We start from the raw sequence: 18,362 nt of genomic DNA on the forward strand, positions 1-18,362 counted from the left end.
CTCTTCACTCCCACTGCAGCAACTTCTACTGGCATTGGTCACTCCTGTTTTGGTAGCCCCTGCAGCCATTGCCACTGAGGTTCAGTGAGGCCTCTGATGGGACCTCTGGAACTCACAAAGGTGCCTGGACATCGTCATCTCAGAACAACCATTCCTCTAAAATCAAGGAACATATAAGCACAAAGAGGAAGAAGCAGCTGTGTGATCACAAACTCCATGGCTGAATGGGAGTCAGAGCTGATAACCTTCCTCACGGGCTCTCAGAACCAGCTCAAAGTAGTCCTGCCTCATTCACATCCACAAAGGAAAAAGAGCAAGAGGCAGATCACGCCTTCTATACATCTGCTCAGTCAGAAATCCGAGTCATCAGTTCTTTAGCTTTGAAGCCACTACAAAACTTTTCTTCCCCACTTAGTAAAAGCTCCTCAGTCACACACGTCTGGTGACCAGCCTTGAAACCAAGTCCTGGGCCCCAATCATTCAGTCTTATCTCTGTCTCTGTCTCTCTCTGTCTCTGTCTCTGTCTCTCTCTCTCTCTCTCTCTCTCTCTCTCAATGTTTTATTCATTTTAAACCTAAATACAAAACAAACAAACAAACAAAAAAAGAAAAAATGTTCCCATGTACACAGCAGAAAATAAGAGAGGACTCAATATAAAACAGTAAATTTCCATTTCAGGAAAACCTAAATAATAAACATTACTGTTCAATAACCATTTTCAAAGCTATACCCAGATTTTGTAGTCTGCTGTGCACTTCTTACTTTTCCCTTCCCTCCCCACCCCCATCATCCTAAAGAAGGCTACAATTAAACACACACACACACACACACACACACACACACACACACAATTAGGCTTTACACAATTTATGCAATTAAACACACACATATATACACACATATACATAGATATCCATAAACATACACATATATACACTCATACATATATGTAAGACAATACTATACATATTTCCACTTGGCATCTCTTTCTCTGAAGGTGAAAACACCTTCCTTCACAGGTCCAAGTCTTTCTGTGTTTTTCTGAATCAACCAGTTCATCATTTCCTACACTACAGAAATAGTCCAACACAATCACACCCCATTTGAGAGATTGTCAGTGAAAGTTTCCCCCCCAATTTTCTGCATCCCTTTTTATTTTTGGCTACATTGGTTTTATTTATGCAAGAACTTTTTCATTTAAGATAATTGAAAGTATCGTTTTACACTTCAACAATGCTCTCACCTTATAATATAGTTTAAGGTCTGATAGTGCTTCATCTCCTTCCTTTACATCTTTTTCCCCTGGGTTCTTTGGAATCCCTGTCCTTTTGTTCTTCTAGATTAGCTTTGTTATTTTTTTTCTAACTCAATAAGATAATTCTTTAGTAATTTAATTGGGATGGTATTGAATAAATAGATTAGCTAGGTAAAATTGTCATTTAAAAATTTTATTGGCTTTACCTACCCATGAACAACAAATATTACTCCGATTACTTAGATCTGACTTTATTTGTATTAAAAGTGTTTTATGTTTATGTTCAATATGGTTCCTGTGTCTATTTTGGCAGGTATACTTTCAGACACTTTATACTATCTAGTTATTTTAAATAGTCTGAAACAATATTGAATAATATTGCTGACACAGTGTAGTTTCTCTATTTTTCTCTTTTGATAAAACCTATTTTAGCTTTAACTTTGTCTGAGATCATACTACCCCTGCTTTTTTGCATAATAAATTCTACTCCTGCCTTTTTTTTTATTTTTGTGCGTATCTATCATTTTTATTGTATTTCCTGAAAGCAACATATTGTTGAATTCAAAATTTTAATCTCCTAATGTTTCGGTTTTATGGGTAAATTCATCCCATTCACATTCTAAGCTATAATTGCTTGTGTATTTTCCTCCTTCCTATTTCCCCTCACTGCCCTTTTTACCCTATTCACCCTGTCCCTCTGCACTCCTCTGCTTTACTGCTACCTGCTACATTGCCCTCCTATTCCTTAACCTACCCCACCAAAAGCCCCTCCCTTATCCCCTCTCCTCACCCTATCCCCTAGCCCTCTTACTTCCTTCTGAATTTAGAAGACTTTTATACTTTTCTAGATGCACATGTTGTTCCTTCTTTAACCCATTCCGCATGAGAGTAAGGTTCCAGTCCTACCTATTGTCCTCACTACTAGCTTTTTCTCTATCAATTCTTCATTTCATGCCTCTTTTGTATGAGATAACTACTCCTTTTTATCTCTGCCTGCAGTTTTTTTTCCATCATACACAGCTCAGCCCAAGCCTTTCTTTCAAACTACCCAAATAATTATGACAGTCCTAAGAGTACATATAAGAAGTAAGAAATTTGACCTTATCGAGTTCCTCATAATTGGTCTTTAATGTTTACCTTATATTTCTCCTGTATCTGATCTGCCAAATATTCCATTAAGCTCTGCTTTTTTTTTGTCACAAATACCTTGAAGTCTTTCAATTCATTAAACGTCTATTTTTTTTTCATTCAAGATTATACTTAACCTTTCTGGGTAAGTTACCCTTGGTTGTTAGCTCAGCTCTTTTGTTCTATGTAATATAGTATTCTAAGACCTGTGGTCCATCAACATGGAAGCTGCTAGGTTTTCCATAATCCTGATTGTAGTTCCACAACATTTAAATTGGTTTTTTCTCATTGCTTGCAATATTTTCTCCTTAAGCTGGGAGCTTTGAAACTAGGCTGTGATATTCCTGTAAATTTTCCTCCTGAGATTTCTTTCAGGTGGTGATGGTGGATTTTTTCTATTTCGGCTTTGCCTTCTTGTTCTTGAAGTTGTTCTAGAACTTCAAGACAATTTTCCTTGATTGATTTCATGAAATATTGTACCAAGATTCCTTTTTATCATAACTTTCAGGTAGTCTGATTATTCTTAAATTATTTCTCCTCAATCTTTTCTCTAGATCAGTTCTTTTTCTGATGAGATGGTTCACACTCTCTTCTATTTTTTTTCACTCTTTTGATGGTGTTTTATTGTTTCTCAGTGTCCTTTTTGTGCTTGGGACCATTTGATGTTTCTCACAGAAAAAGGAGTAGCTTTTTAGCTCCATTATCTTCCTCTGAATATGAACCCAGATCTTCTCTATCCCTATAGTAGCTATCTATGGTTGGATTCTTTCTCCTTTGTTTACTTATTATTATTCTGTTTTGTTTTGTTTTGTTTTCAATAGCTATTAATATAATCAGGGTATAGACCTAAGGTGTGGGGAATGATGCCCCATGCCTCAGATCCTTTTTACTGTTATTTTCTGTGGTCTGTCCCTGGGTACCAACTTTGGGCTCTCCACTCTTGTTATGTTTTTGTTTTTGGCAATTAGGGTTAAGTGACTTGCCCAGGGTCACACAGCTAGTAAGTGTCAAGTGTTTGGTCTGAGACCAGATTTGAACTCAGGTCCTCTTGACTTCAGAGCCAGTGTTCTATCCACTGCCCCACCTAGCTGCCCCAGCTCTCCATTCTTAAGCCATGGCTAGAGCCCCCAGCTACATTGTCTTGCAAATGCTCTTGCCACCTGCAGTCCCTCTTATGGCTGCAAACTACAACTGTCCTCTCTGCTCTGGAATTGAAACCAGGGACTCTGCTCTCCTGCAAGTCCCCACCCCTCTGCTACTACACTCGCCAGGCACGTCCTGGCTCATTCTCCCTGTAGGACAACACAGCTATCCTTGGCATCCTTCTACAGTGGAAGGTGGTCCTTCAGTCTTCTCCTACTCAGCCTTCCAAACTCCACACTGCCCATAAGGTCAAAGTTCCTGAGGATGAAGCTGACTCCCAACACAGATGCCCCCATGCTTGTTGTTTGATGATTCTGCAGAGTCAGCTTGGACATGTTTTCACCTCATTCTGAACTTGTGCCCTTGGAGGCCATCTTTCCTGGGGTCTTTTCAAATTGTCTTAGGAGAACAACTGCTTTACCTTGACTCCTATTTATTTCTGCTGCTCTACCTTCATTCTGAGGAGATATTCTGTCTTTTTCTGTGGAGAAAATTTGGAGAGCTGAAAGTTTTCTGACCTAATCTGCCATTTTCCCAGAATCCTCACCCAGTCTACTCTCAATACATTTGCATCAAACATCCACTTGCCTCTTCACAATTTCTTTCCACTGCTCCTAATTCTATCTTTTGGGGACAAACTGAATAAAGCTAAATCTTTTTCCATGTGACAGTCCTTCAGATACATGAAGATAGTTATCATGTTCCTCTCAAGTTTTCTCCTTTCGAAACCAACCATCTCCAATTCCTTCAAATACAGCATGAACTACACATGGTGAATGAAGCTGGTGGTCACATTAGGTCATACTGGAGGAGCTAGGAGAGTGGGAAGACATTCAAAACATGGTGTGACTAAAAATAAACGAAACTGCTTATCATCTGTAACTGCTAAATTGACTCTGAAAACAGTGACACAGGTGAGAGATAATAGATCCATGGACAATTGCAATGACATTGGAATAAGGGGACAGCCTCTCCAAGGAATGGTTTTGAGGGATTACATTTATTTTGGTGCATGAATTGTGGTAGGTTCTGGTTTTTTTTTTAAATCACTCCTTATAGTTATTCTTCACATAACATGTTGTTGTTATTGTAATTGTTATTATTGAAAAGACCTGAAAATTTCCCTTAGAAGTTAGCATTCAATATACTTAAAACATTCAAGTTTTCATTGGTCTATGTTTGGCTAGGTTGATACCAAGGACATCCCCAACATGGGATGGTAGAAAGGTGTTAGCTAGCATCTCTATCAGCAGCAGCTCTCCCAAAGTGGAGGTAAAACAGACACAGGATGATTGGGAAAAGCTTTGGTCCCTGAGTTAGGGATTCTATTTTAATTTGAGGTCTCCCCAGACCCTCCTTATTGGTCTGGGCCATCCCCTCTCCGGACAGCTCTTAGCTATAACAAGTTCTTTTGTGATGAAGTTAATTAAGAAACCATTTTTTTTTCTTAATGGGCACCAAGGAGAGAGGGAGAGAGAGAGAGAGAGAGAGAGAGAGAGAGAGAGAGAGAGAGAGAGAGAGAGAGAGAGAGAGAGACAGAGACAGAGAGAGAGAGAGACAGAGAGAGAGAGAGAGAGAGAGAGAGAGAAGAGAAGAGAGAGAGAAGAGACAGAGAGAGAGAGAGAGAGAGAGAGAGAGAGAGAGAGAGAGAGGAGAGAGAGAGCACACTACTAATGCATAAAAAGGTGACACCTTTTACTTAATATCCCCATCTATTATCAAAGATTTCATGTATCTCTCTCAAAATATGTCCCCATGACAGAATTTTAGTTGTATTATATTTTTTTTCAATCCAGACCAATTTTCTTATAATGGTACTGTACTGTAGCATACTACTAACTAAAGTGGGCCAGCAGGAAAGTAGTTTGGGTCAGAGGCCTTCTTAGTATATCAAAATCTTTCACTAGTGACTGTGTAGTAGCTTTCCTCTCAATGTTGGGACCGCTTGCAGCTGCACCTTGGCTATTCATGCCACTGTTAAAATCCCAGGGCCTATCTTCCATCTACTCTCACTGTCATTTATATTCTTTTTATATTTCATTATACTTCTTTTATATTTCTTTCTTTCTATGTTGTTAAATTAAGTCAAGTTGACAAGCTCCAGGCACTATGCTAAGCATTGAAGATACAAAAAAACAAACAAAAAACCACCAGTTCCTGACTTCAAGAAGCTGACAGTCTAATGGAGAAGACAATGCAAGCAGGATAAATGGGGAGATCATTTCAAAGGGAATTCCCTGCTCCCCACCCCCCTCTATCCTATTCCAGGGACCAACTTCAATTTTGTCTTTGCCACTTTCCATTCCTCTAATCATATCCCCTACCACCCCCACCCTACCCCATCCACACAGTTATTTACCTGTTTGGATAGACAATAGAAAAAGACTTGGAAAACTGTAGTTTGTGGAGCTATGGGAAGTCAACTGTGAGGCATAAAATTCTTATATATCAGAAGAGGAAGTAGATTAATGTAGGGAAGGGGGCATGGAGAAAGATGTCTAGGAGGGCAGTAGATAGAGGGGACCATAAATGGACAGTGGGTGATGGAAGGAACGGCAGCAAGGATGGGCAAGTAGATGAGCATAAGGCAAGCAGCCAGATTTCCCTGTTCACGTCAGAGCATGTGGTAGACTTGGGGTCAGAAAGACTTGGGTTTCATCAATTAATCACCAATCAATAAACGTTTATTAAGTGCCTGCTATGTGCCAGGCATTGTGCTAAGCACTGGGGATATAAAAGAGGCAAAAGATAGTCTGTGCCTTCAAGGAGCTTACAATCTTACAAACCCTACCTCTGACATTTACTAGCTTTGTGTTCTTGGACAAGTGACTTAACCTCTTAGTTTCTTCATTTGTAAAATGACAAGGATGGGTCAAATAATTTTTGATGTCCTTCCTACCTCTAAATGCCTTAATTTATAATCTCTAGAGAGGTATCACAAATGTCAAGTACCATGACACTATAATCCTACCTGACATTTGTAACAGCTCTCTAGAGTTTATAAATAAGACTTTCTTTTTTTTTTTTTTTGGCAAGGCAATTGGGGTTAAGTTGACTTGCCCAGGGTTACACAACTAGTAATTGTCAAGTGTCTGGTCTGAGATCAGATTTGAACTCAGGTCCTCCTGACTCCGGGGCTGGTACTCAATCCACTGAGCCATCTGGCTGTCCCTTAATAAGGTATTTTTGTTTGCATCATCTCATTGGAGTCTCACAACAACCCCTTGATGTAATAGCCCCATTTTTACAGATGAAAAAATTAAGCTAAATTATTTTTCCCAGATCACACATCTAACAAGTAGTAAACCCAGAGGGGCTATCTCCAGTTGTCCTGATCTATATCTTGCCACTGGACTCAGAGGGCTCCAGAGGAGAAAAAGAGGCTGGTGATTTTGCACAGCCCCCCCTCACTTAAATGCAATTCACTTACATGCCGTGGCATCACCTAATGATGTCATGGTCCTCTTCGAGAATGATGGACAAAGAACAAACCCAGATTTCCAATGCCCAAACTCTCGCACTATAAAATAATGTAAAATGTTCTTTTAATGTATTTTGGGTTTTTTTACATCACTTTTACAAAGACTCCCCCTCACCAACTGTAATAGTAACAAATAAGTGAAGCCACACAAAACAAATCAACCCATGAGTCATATTTAAAAATGCATGTGTCATTTCACACCTTGAATCCATCACCTTCCAGTCAGGAGAAGGGAGGCATGCTTTGCCATCATTTACTACTTCTTCTGCAGTGCCACATGGCCTCTCATCAAGTAACCAACTTGCCAGTCTTTTGGTTGGAACTTGAAAGGTATGGAAAGAGTGTTTCAGGTGTTTACATTATCACTCATTCTATAAACCTCACTTTACAAATAGCATGATCTCATAGGCTCCCAGAGAGTAGGAAAAGGGAAAGAATTTTTCTTTCCCTCTTATTGATGGATAAACAGATACACTTAAGTGACTTGACTAAGATGTCATGTTGGTAGCAGAAGTTGAATTAATACCTCCTTAAGCCCAGTTGAGAATTGGGTCTGTTAAATCATCCTGCGTCTTCAATGATTGATAGGCAAGCCTAGACAACTCCTACTGAGAGCATTTAAACACCAAAGCCTAATAACTCAAATGATTAGGTTAAAGAACACTGCTCTAGGCAGGAATAATGCCTCCCCTGTCACCAAGCTCCTAGAAACACTGCGTGAGCAAGCCATATGTGCAGTCTGATTATTTGTTCAGACGTGGCAGGTCTGGTGAGATATGAGTCTTCAAAAAACTCCCTTTCCCATTTCAGCACTTTTCAAAGTCCCTATTTTCTGGAGACAAAAGTTTTATTGTGCTCAAAGAATAAGTCCATAGTAAATTGAAAATGCAGTTGTTAATAAATCCAGAATCTGGTGGAAATCTGAGCATGAGCACAGAATGATTTAGCATCCCATTGCTTTACCAAAGAGCAGACTGGCTTTTAATATAAGGAGCTTTGGATGAGTAGTGTTTATATAACAATTAAGGCCAGAACAGTGCTGAGAGTCATTTCCTTAGTGTCAGTCACATGGCTGAGATCAGAATGAATATAAAGCCAGACCTTGAAATACAGATATAGGTTCATGTATCTTGCCTTGGTAGGTGAGCTGTCTTTATTTTGTAAATATTTGCATTTGTTCTTTTCATCATTGCTGGCTGACTGCAACATTCCGAGATTATTATTGATAGCCTGAGGGCCCAACACTGGGAACCTAAACTGCCAGTCTCCATTAGGATATTCCCAAGAGTTCTGCTTCACTCCCCTATCCTCAGGCTCACTACCTGCTCCCAACAGGCACTGGTTAGGGCCTTTTTACCTAATCATTGCTTCCCAAACTCCTCTGGGCCTTACCATCTGACCTGTCTTTTTGGCTTCCAGTGTTCTGAAACTTTCTAACTGTTCTAAAGCTGAATCTTCCTATATATATTGTCTCTCTTAATTAAGGAGCTCCTTGAGAGCAAGGGCTATCTTGTTTACTCCCTAGTGCTTAATACAGGGCTTCCATCTAGCGTTTAAAGTTCCTCCATTCCATTCTAAGAAAAAGGACAAGCTGAAAGAGATGTATTGGAAATTAAAAAAAAAAATTCTACAGAGCTAAAATATATTATGTGCATGCAGGTTGGGGCTCTTCATAAGTATTTTGCCTAATTCTCTTTTGTGTTAGACAATGTATACTCCTAAAGCCATAATGAGCATGAGAAAAAAATGGTTTTGCACCAGGATACCAACATGGTGAGAGGTCATTCTCTCCTGTCTCAGTCTCCATCATACCTCTTGTTCCTGTATTCCCTGGTTCACCAATCCTTTCCTTATAGTCCCAGAGTGCTCCCTAAATGATTGTGCCCATGGGATACCCTTCTTGCCCAATTACTGATGGGTTGCCTTACTTTACCCCCAAATTGTACTCTCTGCCCCCAGTCAACTGTTTTCTTTCCTCCAGTTGAAAAACTCCTGTGTTTCAGTACACTCTCCATGTGTATAGAGAAGGAAATACAATCTTTTGCTCCCCTCCCAGGTCCTTTGCTGTTGATGGTGACTTTTAGAGAAAGAAGAATGACATCTGTCCTGAGGTAGCCATTGAAAAAGTTCCCCTTTATGTATACATTTGGTATGTCCTTAACTAACACCCCTTTTCCAGGCTACATAGTGGGGACATGTCTTAGACTTTATAGCTATGTGTAGCAGTGCAGTGCCCAAGAGTCAACTGAGAAAGTATGTTTTCCCCCTAAATGCACATCCACTATGTATGTCTATTACCCTATTCTGCAATTGGAAGAGAAAATTGAGCAGAAGAGATGATTGCTAATACCCAGGACAAAACCTGAAGAGGTTTAAATAGCCCAAGGCTAGGATTTTCCAGGAAATTTTCCTGGATGGCCCTTCTAGGTTTTGCCCTGAGCATATCCACATTTGCAAAGGGAAGTATATCATTTGAAACCAGCCTTCTGAAGCCTGTGCATCTACTGGTGGGGAAATATAGAAAATCCCTTTGCTCATTCTTCACTGCAGTCTTCTTCACTGCCAAATCATGTTATACATTTGTGACAAGTTGACTACTGGTCAGGAGAGTGGAGCAGCCAATTATTTGCTGACTTTTCTGGCCCTCCCTTTCTACACTCACAAATGCTCTGTCAGATTTCATTGCCACTGGGAAGTCATTTGAAGTACTGGACGCTTATGTTGGCTCCAGTGTCTTGACCTGTCACCAGTTAGAGAAAAACCCATTGAGAAAAATCATATTTCGTGATGCTACTTTAAAATCCTGCTTTTCATTTTTTCCAGTACTAAAACAGCTATAGCATGGCTTGCTACAAAAAGAAAAAGAAAGAAAGAAATCTTTCTAAGATTCAACTTGATGGTCATAGATTGAATGAGCTACCCAAATAAACTTCAGTTCTTTATCAGGAAGCCATTACTTCTAGTCTTTATTCATCTTTTCCCAAAGGCCAAGCCTCTATGGGACTATTGTGTGTAAAAACAGCTGGCTTTCCTCACTAGAGAAGGCTATGTGTGCCAGGTATAACAAGAGCCCAAAAGGCAGTAGTTTAATATTGGCTGTATTTGGTGGGCATGTCCTAAATATTTATCAGGTAGGTATTCATCTTCCCACGTGGGTACCCAGAAGATGACAGGAAAACATATAGACTATGATAAGGTTAAGATGGTTTCCATGATCCATTGTATCTCTCTCTCATATTTCATCATCACCTTGAACAGGCATTCATTTAGGCCTTCTTGTACCAAGTACTTTTCCCCTCAAGGAATCTGATTAGTTAAAAGTTTCTTGTTACATTTGGATCTTGGATGTTAGGCTTCGAAATTGGTAGGGGTTTCTTATGAAATTTTGGCTTTCTAGGGGCAGCTAGGTGGCGCAGTAGATAGAGCATCGGCCCTTAAGTCAGGAGGACCTGGGTTCAAATCCGGTCCTCAGACCAAACACTTGACACTTCCTAGCTGTTGACCCTGGGCAAGTCACTTAACCCCAATTGCCTAAAACCAAAAAAAAAAAGAAAGAAAGAAATTTTGGCTTTCTAAATATCAATTTAAATTTTTGAAAGCAGATTTCCATATAACATTACTTTGGAATAAACTTGGGTCACCAATGCAGAAGCGAATATTTATCTCTTCTCTTTGGGGAAACAACTCAACCACTTCTGGGAAGCAGAGATAAGATTCCCTTGACTCTGGTTGGTGGCAGCAAAATCCAATTCAACATGTATTTTCAAGTGTCAGACACCGTGGTAGGTATTGAAGTAAAAAGAAACAGTTTTGACCTCCAGGAGCTTATATTCCTTTCCCCCCAGGAGATAGTATTTTATTTTTCCAACTACATGTAAAAACAATTTTTAACATTCATTTTTTATATAAAAATTTGAGTTCCAAATTTTCTCCCTTCCCTTTCCCCTCCCTAGGATGGTAAGCAATGTGATACATTATATATGTGTAATCATGTAAAACATATATCCATATTAGTCATGTTGTGAAAGAAGAACAAAACAAAAGGGAAAAAAACACACACAAAAATGAAGAAAGTGAAAATAGTATGCTTAGATTTGTATTTAGATTCCATCAGTTCTTTCTACAGATGTGGATAGCATTTTCCATCATGAGTCTTTGGGACTTGTCTTAGATCACTGTATTGCAGAGAAGAACTATAGCAATCATATTGATCATTGTACAATGTTGCTGTTGCTGTGTCCAATGTTCTCCTGGTTCTGCTTGCTTCACTTTTGCATCAGTGTGTTTAAGTGTTTCTAGGTTTCTCTGAAGTCTGCCTGCTCATAATTTCATATAGCACAATAATGTTCCAGCACAATCATATTCCACAACTTGTTCAATCATTCCCCAATTGATGGGCATTCCTTCATTTTCCAATTATTTGCCATGATAAAAAAAAAACTGCTATAAATATTTTTGTACTTGAAGGTCCTTTTCAGTTTTTTATGATCTTTTTGGGTTATAGATCTAGTAGTGGTATTGCTGGATCAAAGGTTATACACAGTTTGATTGCTCTTGGGGCATATTTCCAAATTGTTCTCCAGGAACTTATATTCTAACAGAAGGGAGAAAGTAAGAAGGATGAAATATGGCTATAGTCAAGGGTATGCTGGAACCTACTCTAAATGGCTTATTAAATTTTCAGTGTGAAGAGTTACACCATAGACATCAGCAAAGGCTACTGATGAGGGTTTCATTTATTGTCATATTGATTGTTTACAACTACGATGGGGTGAAAGTATTGTTATTATTATTATCCTAATTTTACAGATAAAGAAATCTAAGAAAGTAGAGCAAAGATGGCAGAGTAGAGGAAGCATTCAGCCAAACTCTTCCAACATTCCCCTCCAAACAACTTTAAAATAATGTCAAAAAATCAAATTCTGGAGTGGCAAAACATCAAAAGGGCAGGGTGAAACATTGTTCCAACCCAAGACAACTTACAAAGTTAGAAAGAGAGTTCTGTGATGCAGAGGTGGAAGCTGGCCTAGAGTCCATATGGATGCAACACAAGTGGTGGGACTAGCTGGTGGCCACAGTAGTAGCAGCAGCTTCAAGAGCTCTCAAACCAGACATGATAAAGTGAACTGGCAACAGGTCAGAAAGAGATTACAGGGGACCTCTGTGCTAGCACTGGATGTAGGACTGGAAGCTTTTGGCGCCTCTGGGTCACAGTTCAAGGGCTGAGAGGAGCTGTTTTGGTTAAGAGGGAGCAGGAACCCTGAGGAACAGAATCTCTTCTGGTCTCAAGGGAGCAGGGACCCTGAGGAACAATATCAATTGCAATCCCAAGAGATATGGGGCACTTCCTGGGTAAAGACCAGAGTTCAAACCAAGAAAGCAGTGACCACACCTCTCCCCAGATATACCACTTCGGAAGCACTGAAGACTTTTAAACCCACAGAACAAGCCATGGAAACAGCAGTGTAAAAAAGCTGGAAGCTTGTGGGACAGTGCCTTTCCTTGCCCCTATATCAGGAACAGAGCCCAACTTTAACATAAATTAAAAATCAAGAAGTAGGCTGGAAAAACAGAGGGTGAAAGAGTGAGTTGATTATGTTGGGATGATTTTTTAAAAATGGATGGGTGACAGAGGGATGTCCTGGGAAAAGGGAGAAAGGAAAGGAAGGATGGGGAAAATTATCTCACATAAAAGAGGCGTGCAAGGAAGAGTTTTTATAGTGGAGGGGAAAATGGTGATTAGAGGGAGAAGCAGGCAATGCTTGAATCTTACTCATCTAAATTGGTTCAAAGAAGGAAATTTTATACACACACACACACACACACACGCATGCATGCATATGTGTGTAATTGTATAAATATGTATGTGTGTATGTATATATACATACATATGTACACACACATACACATATTATACATACACACACAATCAATTGGATATATAAATTTATCTTCCCCAATAGGGAGGTAATAAGGAAAGGCGATAAGAAAAAGGGAGGAGGTGATGAAAGGGAGGGCAGATGATGATCAGAAGCAAAACAGACATTAGAGGAGGGACAGGATACAAAGAAAGAGAGAATGATAAATAGAAGAAAATAAGAGGGAGGGAAAAGCACACTTATTCATTATAACTATGACTATGAATGGGCTGAATTCACCCATAAAAAAAAACAGAGTGGATAGCAGAATCCAACAATATATTGTTTACAAAAACACACTTGAAACACAGTGACACACACAAAGCCAAACTAAAGGGCTGGGGCAGAATCTATACTGCTTCAGCTGAAGTAAAAAGGGCAGGGGTAGCAATTATGGTCTCAGAAAAGGCAAAAGGAAAAATAGACCCAATTAAAGAGATAATCAGGGAAACTGTATTTTGCTAAAAGGCACCGTAGATAATGAAGTAATATCAATACTAAATATATATATGTATGTACCAAATGATGTAGCATCCAAATTGTTAAAGGAAAAGTTAAATTAATTATAGGAGGAAATAGCAAAATTATACTACTGAGGGACCTCAATTTTCCCCTCAGAGCCAAATAAATCTAACCATTAAACAAATTTAAAAGAAGTAGACTAATAGAATCTTAGAAAAGTTAAATATGATATAGCTCTAGAGAAAATTAAATGGGAATAGAAAGGAGTATATCATTTTTTCTTACCTATACATAGCACCTTCACAAAAAATAGACCATGTATTAAAACATAAAAACCTCAAAAACAAATGCAGAAAAGCAGAAATATTAAATTAGCCCTTTCCCAACCATAATCCAATAAAAATTACATTCAACAAAGGGCCGAGGAAGCAATGATGAAAATTTATTGGGTAATTTTAAACAAAAAACAACACCCATTTCTTTTAAAAACACTAGAAAGAATAGAAATCAATAGAATATTTATTAAAATGACATATAATGAGCTTTATCTGTAATGAGGACAAGTTAGAAGCCTTTTCAATAAGAACACAGGTGAAGTAAGGGTATCTATCATCACCACTATTATTCAATACTGTACTGGAAATGCTAACTATAACAATAAGACAAGAAAAAGAAATTGAATGAATAAAAATAGGCAATGAGGAAACAAAATTCTCACACTTTGTAGGTGGTATGATGGTATACTTAGAAAACCCCAAAGAATCAACTAAAAATTAACATTAGCAAAGTTGAAGAATATAAAAAACCCCCCACATAAATCATCAGCATTTCTATATATTACAAACAAAACCCAGCAGGAAGAGACAGAAAGGAAAATTCCATTTAAAATAACTAAAAACATTATAAAATACTTGGGAGTGTACCTGCTAAGACAAACTCAGGAGCTATATGAACACAATTACAAAACACTTTTCACACAAATAAATACAGATCCAAATAACTGGCGAGGTATTAATTGCTCATGAGTAGGTTGAGCCAATATAATAAAAATGATAATTCTATTTAAATTAACTTACCTCTTTAGTTCCATACCAGTCAGACTACCAAAAAATATTTTTCAGAGCTAGAAAAAAAATGCATCCAGAAGAAAAAAAGACCAAGAATATCAAAGGAATCAATGAAAAAAGTTATGAAGGAAGGTGATCTAGCAGTATCATATTTCAAACTATCTTGCAAATCAGTGATCATGAAAACAATCTAATACTGGCTAAGAAATAGAGTGGAGGAACAGTGGAATAGATTACGCACACAATTCGCATTAGTAAATGACCATAATAATCTAGTGTTTGATAAGCCCAAAGATCTAAGCTTTGGGGTTAAGAACTCAATATCTGACAAAAAATGAATGTTTAATTTTTTTTACGTGTAATTGGAAATATTTAATGAAATAAATTTTTTTTAAAAAATTTTAAGTGAACCCTAAGCAGAGAGAGATTAAATGATTTACAAATCGGTCACACAGTGAGAAGTGTGTGAGGCCGGATTTGAACTTAGGTCTTCCTGACTCCAGCTTCAGCATTCTAACCATTGCATCACTTGGCTGTTCAATTTGCATTTTAAAAAGCTATAATTAATTTAGTAAAGTTTTACTTGCATTTACCTTTATTCCATCAATAACAATAGCAAAGAAATACATTTGAAAAATACTAACCCATCTATGAGACATGTAGTATATTCAATATACTGATGGTATTTTTGCTTATTATATAAATCCACAAGATGTACTTTGTAAGAGCTAAAGAACAATTAACATGACAATTTTTGGCATGCATATACATTTACAAAAGAGGAAAGAACAGTTCTTCAGAAGTCAGAGGACTGAGATTCAAATCTGCTACGGCTATGACTTCAACGAAAACACCTCATATTTCTCTGAGCCTCATTTTCCCCATCTATAAAAAAAGGAGATTGGATAAACCACCTCTAAGAACACTTCCAGCTCTACATCTAGGATTCTATATCCTGGATAGGAAACCACTGGATTAGATAACTTCCCAGGTCCTTTCTTGTTTTCTCAGTCTATGATTCTATATGAAGAGTAATATGCAGAGATAGGGAAAAAAACCAAGCATTAAAATCACTTGATTTTCTTTGCATTTTGTAAGACTTGACTAGAAATTGAAAACTGTTTACCCACTTAAGACTAAAGTAGAAAATTGTAGAGAGCTTTCCAAGTGTAATATGAGAAAATTCTGGGACTAGTTAAGTCTGTTTTAGATTGACCCCCAAAGTAAGAGCAACCTTTGACTTGAAAGAAGTTTGGGTTCTTTTAAAGGGCTACGTCAAAGAAAATAACTTACCAGTGACTATTTATAAAAGATGATATGGTGGTCACTGAAAAAAATGTTGGTGGAATTACAAAAAACAAGGAATCTATCAACCAACTATCATTTGTTAACCTAAGACAGTGCTCCAGGAATTCTATTGGGTGCTGGAATTGGTTTTATTGGTTTCTGATGAAGCAGGATCTGATCTTGAGCACCGTCCCCCCCCCCCCGTTCCTTTTGCCTTATGGGATGTTTCATTGCATGGTAATACCTCCACAGTGACTCTACAGAGAAGAGGAGGGAGGAAGTCCAGCTGCATTTCTGCCTGCAGATCCTCTGACGCGTTTGGTGGGAAATAAAAGTTGAATCTGTTGTAAAACAAGTAAGATTTAAGGACTCTCTGCAGGTTGAACTCATCCATGGCCCGCATTTCCCCAGGAGTACAGACAATCAAGAGTCGGCTGCTCCACTTGCTGAAAATGTCACTCAGTCAATAGCCAGCAATCACCATTGCTGTGAAGTGATGCATTGACTTGGGGAAATGCTGAGCGCCTGCAAAAAAGGAAATGAAATGACCCTCAGTGAAGAGACTAGCACAGCTCAATCAACAGTGAAAATCAATAAGGCAAGAACTGTCTTCCCATGAAAATCAATGAGACAAAAATGGGCTGCTTCCTGGCCCTTTCTGTCTGTGCTCACATGGGCTGTTAGGTTTGAGGCTATACATATTCATTTGAACATCTAAGAAGAGTTTAGCGGTTGAATTTGGTGGATGTCACTTGTGGGAGCAGGATTCAACCAGGGGGGCTCAGAGAAGGCAGGAAAGTGAATAAGTCACAAGGGCAGTGCAATTTGGTTTCCTCTACCTCCTTTTCTCTCTCTTCCCCCCACCTCTCCCCTCTTCTAGGTGGGATAGTTAACTTTGCTTCTTATTAACTAGCGATTATTGAACTGTGGACCTCACTCGCTCCAATATCTTATCTCTATGACCTTTCGCTATTTACCAAATTTTAGTTTTATCTCTTAAAGTTTTTCTATAAGATATATTTATTGGGATTTTTTTTGCTAATATTTTGTTTCAAAATAGAAAACAACTACAAATTATATTTAAAATACTATCCTTGATAGTATGCCAAATTTAATTTAAAGTCCACTAACTGCTTCTAAAATCACCATAGAATAGATGGGCGAATGCAAAATGTCAGACAGTTGAGTTTAAATCAAGGGAGTTGGAATGTTAGAACCGGAAGAGACAAATCTAGTCTAGTATCTCCATTTTACAGATAAAGAAAATAAGTTCCACAGAAGGGAAGTGACCTTGGCAAGGTCACATAGTAAATAAATGGCAGGTTTAAGATTTGAACCCAAGTCTTCTGACTCCAAGTTTAGTGCTCTTTCCATTAAAATACAACTTTATTTCATCTTTTTGTTACCTTCTAGCCTCTGTGTTTTGCAGATCCTGAATTTAACTGGTAGGACAGGAGACACTATGTATCCCAGTTTTCATAGTGGACAAGACTCTCCTATGTCAGATAGTACCATCTGCACTGCTTGCCAGTGGAGGGGGCTGCCAAATGGGTGAGCAACACATGGGTAGGTAGTTAAGTGTTTGAGTATTTCCTAGTACTTGGTTCCAGTTCCTTAGTGTTTCCTCCCACTAGTAAACATGGAATTCATTTCTCCATCTCTCCCAAGTGAGACATATTAGTCACTCGGTAGTTAGCACTTTGTTATTCCTTTTGGAATAGAGATCCTGACCTAAGTTTGGATGAGTCATTGAGCTGGGTTCTGCAAAGAAGGTGGCAGTGAACGACAGTGTTTGAAGAAAGAGGTTTCATCAGCATTGTTTACACAGCGAAGGGCTAACGGTATGATTTACAACCATGGAAAAACACATATTTGAAAGGAAGGATGACAAAGTTATGCTGAGGCCTGTATTCACTTATGAGGCTTCCCAACATGGTTTGCTGTTGTATTTACTCTGTTAAAATGGCACCATCAAAGGCTGAGCAAAATCAAAAATGCTAACCAACAGTTGGAATGCACATTTGACTTTCTGATGGCATCCAGATTATAGTAGCTTCAGTTTAAGTAAATCCAGTTGCACCTATGGCTAGACAGCAAGTCTATCTGTGAGTATTTTATGGCATCTTTTAACTGCAGTATCTAGGCACTCAAAGAATTTGAAAAATCAAATATGAATGTGGGGAATCCTCTGAATCTCAGTGGAGAGCGGGGTTAAGAGCCTGTACTTTATAGGACATGAAGGAGAAGGTTTGTTGCAAACATTTGCACGTTGACAGATTGATCAAAGCCAGAGAAGGACTGGTCCTTTCTAGAATCCTGAAGGCCCCTCTAACATTCTCCACTTCCTCTCCCATTTTCTATTTGCCATGTTATTTACCTCTCAGTCAATCTTAGGATCTTATAGTCAGAATTTTAAAGTTGGAAGGAAACATGGAGATTTTTCTAATCGGAGCCTTCTGCTTTACAGATGAAGACAGTAGAGGAGAAATGAACCTCCCCAAGGTATTGACCTACTTAATAGAACTGAGATTTTTCTCATAAGTCTGTGCTCTTTGCACTATATCCTGATCTCAGATTCAGCCTTTTTATGGGCCTGACCTTAAGCTAATTTGAGAGTGAGG

At 38.5% G+C, this 18,362-nt stretch overlaps 1 long non-coding RNA gene across 1 annotated transcript in view; it reads right to left on the bottom strand.

Annotated features, from left to right (window-relative positions):
- Window positions 1-13,812: 13,812 nt before the first annotated feature.
- The window catches only part of LOC144454761 (uncharacterized), a 32,798-nt gene continuing 28,248 nt past the window's right edge, over window positions 13,813-18,362 (bottom strand). Inside the window, exons 3-4 of the long non-coding RNA XR_013483282.1 lie at window positions 15,986-16,266; window positions 13,813-15,339 (exon numbers count right to left, since the gene is read on the bottom strand). This is a non-coding gene — a long non-coding RNA (uncharacterized LOC144454761). The remainder of the gene's footprint in view (window positions 15,340-15,985; window positions 16,267-18,362) is intronic.

This window comes from Phascolarctos cinereus, unplaced genomic scaffold, assembly GCF_003287225.1.
Source record: "Phascolarctos cinereus isolate Bilbo 61053 unplaced genomic scaffold, phaCin_HiC Scaffold_7;HRSCAF=346, whole genome shotgun sequence".
NCBI lineage: Eukaryota > Metazoa > Chordata > Mammalia > Diprotodontia > Phascolarctidae > Phascolarctos > Phascolarctos cinereus.